The sequence below is a fragment of the Triticum dicoccoides genome, chromosome 4A, assembly GCF_002162155.2.
Source record: "Triticum dicoccoides isolate Atlit2015 ecotype Zavitan chromosome 4A, WEW_v2.0, whole genome shotgun sequence".
NCBI classification, from domain to species: domain Eukaryota; kingdom Viridiplantae; phylum Streptophyta; class Magnoliopsida; order Poales; family Poaceae; genus Triticum; species Triticum dicoccoides.
In genome coordinates, this window is record NC_041386.1 from 357,314,135 (window position 1) to 357,323,247 (window position 9,113).

A 9,113-nucleotide genomic window follows, 5' to 3' on the forward strand; every position below is an offset into this window, starting at 1 on the left:
CCCCTTGTGTCGAATCAATAAATTTGGGTTGAATACTATACCCTCAACAACTGTTGCGATCCCCTATACTTGTGTGTTATCAATATTCTTTGGCTACCCTACAAATTTGATTATCATTCTTCATGATCAACATTTTTGTTGAAAAAAATATCGCACGTCTTTGCGTTAATTATATAATCTCTTATCTAAATGCCCACTTTCTCAATGCATAGCGCCCAAATGATTATAATCTCAAATTTTAGTATTTGAAAAAAATATACAGGCAGGCTTCGGCCCGTTGTAGTATGTGTCAAATATACAACCGTTTGAATTTTTTCTGATCATATTGTTATAGTATAATCTAATCAGAAATTAGAATCACCTTGTTGGACAATGGATTATTTAAAAGGTTAATCACCATTCTCCATACACACATACAAGTACCATTGAATAAAGATCCATTTATGTATCAGCAATAATAAAGAACTATTACTATGAGAAAATCAAGTGTGTTTCACAAAAGTGATAAGATGCCAGATGAGAAAATCAAGTATCAACATTTATATATCTCCAGCCAATTGAAGATAATGTCATGCAAACCAAACCATGCCTTCACTCTTTACAACAAGGATTCCTGCCAAGCAAAGCAGAGAAGTGCAGAATAAGAAATTTTGTTTATAGAGCTATCCTCCAATTCCTAAAACACATATAAAAGTCATGCATGACACACTTTACATTTTCAGTGTTGGCACTGTAGAAAAAGCATATCATGATTTCCCTATATACTTTCCTGGCGCATATATACGGAACTCCTAACCCAAACTTACCCAAGGAACTGTAGGTTCTTATTAACAAAATTCCATCAGACTGTCAGAATGGACAAATGAGGAATTTTTTTATTTAGAGAACCTCACATCGACCATCAGACATGTCCCAATTTTGTGAAAAATAGCAGATCATTAACAAGCTCACAGAACATTGTTTATCAAGCTCCAAATTATAAATGCGAGGGGAGCTTACAGTACATGTTTTCCCCGCTGGTTTTCCAACTGGCCAGTCGTTTGATGGTACCAAACCAATAGCAATACATAATAAGACTTGTTGATTGATGCAACCAAACTAACTACAATACATCCTAAGCCAAGTCGGTTGATACACCATAAATCGGCTGCAACTCCAAATAAGAAAATGTTCAGACAGAAAAAGACAGCAATGAACTTGAGATCTTGCCTGCACCTTGTCAATCTCCTCCGGGACTTGTTGAAGCCTTTGAGAATTGTAAGCACTTCACGCGGAGGAAAATAACATTCAGGCAAGTCTCCGTCACTAAGGATGTGTTTGGTTGCAGTCATCAACTGAAATGTTATGGGTCGGACCCGTTTCTAGGCCCGTTCTGATGTTTGGCATAGAGCTGGAACGGTAACCGACTAGTTCCCACGAACCGAATATTCCTCTCAGATGCGGAACGCGCTCGTACTTCCAAATCGAGCGGACCACATGAAACCGGTCGTTCTCCTCACACTCCCGCAACTCTATCGCCTCTCCCTCTCTCGACACGAGTGGCGGCGGGTAGCAATAGGCGGCGTTGGAGGGAGGAGAACAACGGCGGGCACCGAGAGACGGCGCTGGATGGAGGCGAGCGACGGCGGGCACCGAAAGACGGCGCTGGATGGAGGCGAGCGACGGCGGGCACCAAGAGACGGCGGCTAATGGAGGAGGGCAGCGGCGTAGATTTGTACCAGAGTGCACGAGCAGCTCCTGCATGGCCTCATGCATCACGAGACGGCCGCGCTGGATGGCCGCGAGCGACGGCGTTGATCTGTAGTATGCGCAGCTGTGCGGCCTCGTGCACCGCTCGGCGTGGTCTTCGCGCCCAGGTGTCTCCAGTCCTGTGCCGGCGCCCAGCGAGCCCAACCAGTGCGCCGACGATTGGGGCTAAGGCCTGTACTGTTGAGCTCCCCATCCAATTCAGTCTTTGTCTTGTCGAGATCAACCATTTGACTGAAACCGGCTGTATTTGGTGTTCTGAAATCTGATTCAGTGTATGCACCGCTCTTTTCTAATTCAGCTTAATCTTGCCCATATGTGTGTGCCAATGCATCCGATGGTTTTTGATTGACTGAAATCCAGTTCAAAGTTCAATATATTCTACATAATCACAAGCAGACAAGTGTAGGGATGAACAAATCCATTTCATCAGATATCTGAAACCAAACACTAAAACATAACCATTCCATTCCTTAGATTTGCATATACCGAACACAAGGATGGAACGGAACCATGACATTCCATTCCACTTCGTTCCCTAACCAAACGCACCCTAAATCAGTGCATCCACCAAGTATAAAAAAAGGTTCCCAACTCAACTCCACGGCAAACTCAAAGGAAATAATGGATTTACACAGCTTTAAAGTAGGCTTTTCTGAAAACAAACTCAAAATTGAATTAGACCACAATTTACAAAATTAAGGTAACTGGGAGAAAGATATGACAAAATTCCTGAAATTCTCATAACATTTGTATTGTGAATGACAACAGAAAAAAGAAAAGAAGATCTGAATAACATTAATTGGAAGGATAGAACAACATTTGCTTCAAATGAAATAAGCTAGTTGAGGCTGCAAGAATAACATAGAAGCTAGCATGGCTCTAGCAACTACTAAAGTACATTTTAGGCAAGCACGCCTGACCAGCTACAGACCATTTAATCGCTAGTGCTAAAAGAGATATACCTCAGAAATGCAGACCCGCACGTATCCTTGTGTTCTTGGCTATCGTGTACCTGCCCTTTGTCCAGATGGTCTTCTTCATGTTGCACGGTCCAGCGCACTCGGGGCTCGCTGGCGCGTTTGCCATTAGCTGCTGATCCTCCTAAACCACACCTCCAACCATTATAAAAGAACAAAATGATCCAAGCTCGACGAAAATATGAATTGGTTTGTTACAAATTATGTGAAAATGCACATGCACCAAATCATGAAGAAAGTGAAAGGCAATTGAAAATGCAAAGACTCAGTATCACACATCAATTCAACATGAGTACACACGCATAGTTCATATGATGGACATGAGAATAACTATACACAGAATCCAGCTTCTAATTTTGAACTAAAACGCTAAATTGGAATGTATGAACGCAACGGGAATTCCAGCTGGAACCTTCATAATTTAGAATGTGGCGGTTGGGTGTAGGAAGAGCTAAAACAATTGATATATCCAACAGAAAGTATTGATTGGCATATTTCATGCTTTCTAATTATTTTTCTTGCCCTATCCATGGGTGTGCTGATTGGGCAAATCATAACATACAAGAATCCAATACAGGCCAACGTTCAGAGAAGCATGTACTAATTTAGCTTGTAGAAATTCAGAAAAACATGTGTTGAAGAAGCTAGCTCACGAGAAAGCATGCCGCTAGGTGGCAAGGGGCTTCAACATGGCGGTGGCGGTGGTCAAGCAGAGGAGTGGAGGGCGGAGCGGCAGCCCACACTCACGTACATGGGTATTTCTTGTGCTTGAAGACCATGTTGCCTCATCAAGTTTACAGACTCATGGCAAAGAAGCACCTATATGACCTTTATATCTCGAACCTGCACAAGAAAGGTTAATATGCAAATTTCTGCCATATTTCTTTGTTGGGTTCTAAATCTGACATTGACAGACAACATAAGGTTAATAGGCTCACATATCCTTGCTAGGGAAGAAGTGGTACCATACAGGAATAGTAGGAAATAAGTTAGAGAACACTAATAGACTAAGAGTACATATAGCTTGCACATGCATGGACTCACACTCAGCATCAAGGAATAAGATAGCACATAACTGCATGACGAACAGATCAGCCATGCCCATCTACTTCCCTCATTGCTTGCAGGAAATGTCATGTCAAATCCATTCAATGAACACATAACTGAATTGTGCAAATTCAAGTGAAGTGAAAAACACAAACTTCCAGGTTTATCAATTCACTAAGTTGGCAGGCATTATAAGTCTCACACCGCCCTAAACAATTTACTAAGCACGTACATTATAGCTTCAATGCATTGGACAGAAAAACAAATTACCTTCTTCGCTGCGACGCTGCATTTAAGTCTCACGCCCACTCATGGCGACAGAAAAAAAACACAATAATTTAAGCAAAAGAGAGTGAGGGAGAGAACCTTGTAAGAAGCGGACGCCGGCGTCGAGGAGCTGCTGGGACCAAGCGGAGGAATCGCGCAGGTCGAGCTGTCGAGGGAGCAGACCTCCAGGGCGCCGCGGCGGATCAGCTCCAGGCATAGGCACCGACGAAGCCCTGCCCGACAGTCATTGCGAACCGCACGCCCTCAATCCCCTCGTTCTCGCTCAGATGCATCTCGGCTGCAGCTTTGGGTGTGGGGCTATGGGGTGGCGTGGCGGATCATAGCCACCGCAGCGGGGCTTGGCCGGCGATGCGGCGTGGCCGTGGAGGTGAAGAGGGAAATAGGGGAGAGATGGCGTCCATCGCGCGGGGCGGCGTCAGAGGGTAGGAGGCGTCTATGGGGAGAGGGGAGCACAGCGGTGGGGAAGGAAGGCGGGGGCGCAATTGGGCAGTGGATAATTTATTGGGTTCAGATGCTTTTAGCAGCGTGATGTGCGGAGGGGTAGGACGTGCGCGGGGTAGTCTACCCGGCGGAACATTTAATCTGGAGCGTTAGTTTGTGTGACAGATCTGGAATGTAATATGGATTGTTGGATATAATTTAGTTTGATTGATCTAACGTCTCTGGTACTTCTGTGTACACTTTGTTGTGTGGCTTTAGAGGGAGTTATGTTTGCTTTTTTAATAGTAGTATAGATAACTGTGGGAGAATCTATAGAGATATAACACAAACTACCATAGGGAGCATTCACTTTCCTGCCATACATTATTTTGCTTTCTTCATAGGTAGATGCATTAATGGTAAAGATGAGGCATGTCACATGTGTGTCCCTGACCTCAGTATTCTTAGGAGTGCTGTGTTAGGAGACAAATCTTATAATTTGGGAGCCATTGTTGCACGTAGGTTGCATCTTAATAGGTTTAATGGAGATTTCTTTGGTGGAATTTATGCAACCCGCATAGATAATTTTATTGGTATAGCCATACGTGAAGATGATATTGAATTACCTCGTGCTTACCTAGACTTTAATGCTATGGTTCATCACCAGTTTGTCGAGAGGAATGAATCACCTCTCCAGTATCGTTTAATCTTTGACAGACGCCGTGTTGTCCATATTACTCTCACTGCTCCTTCCTTCTTTGATTATCAGGCAAAAGGAAGATATGTTATTATCAGAGAGGAGGCAGATGAGTACGAGAGGAGGGCGGAGGCCGCTCGTCGCCACGCTGCAGCTTAGGAGGCGATAGCCGCTACATCTCAGCACGACCCCAACTATTATTATGGATATCCGCCAGGCAAATCGTGGCCATAGACCAACTTAGGCCAAAAGCCTAAGCTTGGGAGAGTACGTATTTCCCACCGACATTGCATTCATGTTCACACACTCATTGCTAGATGTCGGTGCTCATACTTTTTCAGTGTATCATCCATGCTAGTTTATTTCCTTTTTATGCTTTCTTCTTGTGTGTTTAATAAACCTTAAGAAAAACCAAAAAAATTAGTTGTAGATTTTTAGCTAATTTTAATTTCCATGCTTGTAGTAGTAATTAAAAGGAAAACCCAAAAAGATTTCATGTTCTTCTTTTATTTGTTGGGAGCTCTCCCATGTAAATAGTTTTATTTCTTTCTTTTCTTTAGGGGTCGATAAGAGAAGACCATGATTAAATTGTTGAAGTGGCTCTTATATGCATTATTGTTGATCTGACATAAGAGCCCATATTGCCTTGTCTTCTCCTGTTTATTTAATGCTTGCAGATTCCAGCTTAGTCCAATGCACGTGCACTATTATTATTATTATCCACATCGTTCGGTCGTGCAAGTGAAAGGCAATAATGATGATTATATGATGAACTTATTGAGACGAGAAAAGCTGATATGAACTCGACCTCTCTTGCTTTTGTCAATATGATTAGTTCATCGTTCCTGATTCAGCCTATTATGAATAAACATGTTTGCAATGACAACTAGAGATCATAGTTCTCGTGCCATGCTTGATTAGCTAGGAGCTTATAATGGTTTACCTTGCGTGCCAACATGCTATTAAAATGGTTGTGATGTGGTATGATAGGGTGGTATCCTCCTCTGAATGATTTAAGTGACTTGACTTGGCGCATGTTCACGCATGTAGTTGAAACAAAATCAACATAACCTTCACGATATTTATGTTCATGGTGTATTATATCCTACTCATGCTTGCATTCGGTGTTGATTAATTTTAATGCATGTTCATGACTGCTGTCGCTCTCTAGCTGGTCGCTTCCCAGTCTTTTGTTAGCCTTCACCTGTACTAAGCAGGAATACTGCTTGTGCATCCAACTATATAAACCCCAAAGTTATTCCATATGAGGCCACCATACCTACCTATATACGGTATCTACCTGCCGTTCCAAGTAAATTTGTATGTGCCAAACTCTAAACCTTCAAATAAATATCATGTTTTGTATGCTCGAATAGCTCATGTACCAACTAGGGTTGTCCGTATCTTCCATGTTAGGCGGGTTATTCTCAAGAGGAGTGGACTCCGCTCCTCACTCACGAGAAAGTGGTTGGTCACCGGGATGCCCAGACACATGCTTTATGCAAACTAAATCAAAATAATTGCAAACAAAACTCCCCCTGTGACTCTTGTTAGTTGCAGGCACTCGTTGTTTCGAGCAAGCCATGGATTGATGCTTGTTGGTGAAAGGGGGAGTATAAACTTTACCATTCTGTTTGGGAACGGCCTATAATGTGTGTAACATGGAAGATATCGCCATCTCTTGGTTGTTATGTTGACAATGAAAGTATATCGCTCAAAATATTATTCACCTCTATTTTAAAACCGAGCTCTGGCACCTCTACAAATCCCTGCTTCCCTCTGCGAAGGGCCTAACTATTTACTTTCATGCTGAGTCATCATCCTCTTATTAAAAAGCACCAGTTGGAGAGCACCACTGTCATTTGCATTCATTACTGTTAGTTTACATTGAGTATGACTTGACTGGATCTCTTTTACCATGAATTACAATGTCTAGTCAGTCCTTGATTTTTAAAGGTTCTCTGCATTTATGTTTTGCGGTCTCAGAAAGGGCTAGCGAGATACCATCTTGTTATATCATATTATGACTATTTTGAGAAAGTGTTGTCATCCGAGATTTATTATTATTGCTCGCTAGTTGATTATGTCATTGATATGAGTAAACTTGAGACCTAGGCGCTATTGTGAATGTGGTTAGATAATCTTTGCTGAAAACTTGAATGCTAGCTTTACATATTTACAACAACAAGAGCAAACAGAGTTTGTAAAAGTTTTTCTTTATCACTTTCAGTTTATCAACTAAATTGCTTGAGGACAAACAAAGGTTTAAGCTTGGGGGAGTTTATATGTCTCCATCGTATCTACTTTTTCAAACACTTTTGCCCTTGTTTTGGACTCTAACTTGCATGATTTGAATGGAACTAACCCGGACTGACGCTGTATTCAGCAGAATTACCATGGTGTTATTTATGTGCAGAAACAAAAGTTCTCAGAATGACCTGAAACTTCACGGAACAACTTCTCGGAAATAATAAAAAAATCCTTGCAAAAGATGAAGGCCATGGGGCCCACCACCTGTACACGAGGGTGGGGGCGCGCCCCCTACCTCGTGGCCCCCATGGAGCTCCTCCGACCTCAACTCCAACTCTATATATTTGGTTTCGGGGAGAAAAAACCCAGAGAGAAGGATTCATCGCGTTTTACGATACGGAGCCGCCGCAAACCCTAAAACCTCTCGGGAGGGCTGATCTGGAGTCCGTTCAGGGCTCCGGAGAGGGGAATCCGTCGCCATCGTCATCATCAACCATCCTCCATCACCAATTTCATAATGCTCACCGCCGTGTGTGAGTAATTCCATCGTAGGCTTGCTGGACGGTGGTGGGTTGGATGGGATCTATCATGTAATTGAGTTAGTTTTGTTAGGGTTTGATCCCTAGTATCCACTATGTTCCGAGATTGATGTTGTTATGACTTTGCTATGCTTAATGCTTGTCACTAGGGCCCGAGTGCCATGATTTCAGATCTGAACCTATTATGTTTTCATCAATATATGTGAGTTCTTGATCCTATCTTGCAAGTCTATAGTCACCTATTATGTGTTATGATCCGTTAGCCCCGAAGTGACAATAATGGGGATACTTACCGGTGATGACCATTGTTTGAGGAGTTCATGTATTCACTATGTGTTAATGCTTTGTTTCGGTACTCTATTAAAAGGAGGCCTTAATATCCCTTAGTTTCCGTTAGGACCCCGCTGCCACGGGAGGGTAGGATAAAAGATGTCATGCAAGTTCTTTTCCATAAGCACGTATGACTATATTCGGAATACATGCCTACATTACATTGATGAACTGGAGCTAGTTCTGTGTCACCCTATGTTATGATTGTTACATGATGAACCGCATCCGGCATAATTCTCTATCACCGATCCATTGCCTACGAGCTTTCCATATATTGTTCTTCGCTTATTTACTTTTCCGTTACTATTGCTATCATCACTACAAAATACCAAAAACATTACTCTTGCTACTGTTACCTTTTGCTACCGTTACCACTACTATCATATTACTTTTCTACTAAACACTTTTCTGCAGATACTAAGTTTCCAGGTGTGGTTGAATTGACAACTCAGCTGCTAATACTTGAGAATATTCTTTGGCTCCCCTTGTGTCGAATAAATAGATTTGGGTTGAATACTCTATCATCGAAAACGGTTGCGATCCCCTATACTTGTGGGTTATCAGGTTGCATTCACATTAAATAGGGCACCATCTAAATCTGTTGACACGACACCTTATGAAATGTGGTTTGGCAAGAAACCCAAGTTGTCGTTTCTTAAAGTTTGGGGCTGCGATGCTTATGTGAATAAGCTTCAACCTGATAAGCTCGAACCCAAATCGGAGAAATGTGTCTTCATAGGATACCCAAAGGAGATTGTTGGGTACACCTTCTGTCACAGATCCGAAGGTAAAATTTTCGTTGCTAAGAATGGATCC

General features: G+C 42.4%; 1 long non-coding RNA gene across 3 annotated transcripts; it reads right to left on the reverse strand.

Annotated features, from left to right (window-relative positions):
• Positions 1–400: 400 nt before the first annotated feature.
• On the reverse strand, positions 401–4,530 carry LOC119285915. Of its 3 annotated transcripts, none has more exons than XR_005139987.1 (3): positions 3,380–4,530; positions 2,712–2,850; positions 401–613 (listed from the first exon to the last, which is right to left on the reverse strand). It is a non-coding gene; the product is annotated as an uncharacterized LOC119285915 (long non-coding RNA). The 3 variants fall into 3 exon arrangements; XR_005139986.1 differs by having other exon boundaries at positions 401–2,127; XR_005139985.1 differs by having other exon boundaries at positions 1,216–2,850.
• Positions 4,531–9,113: the final 4,583 nt, after the last annotated feature.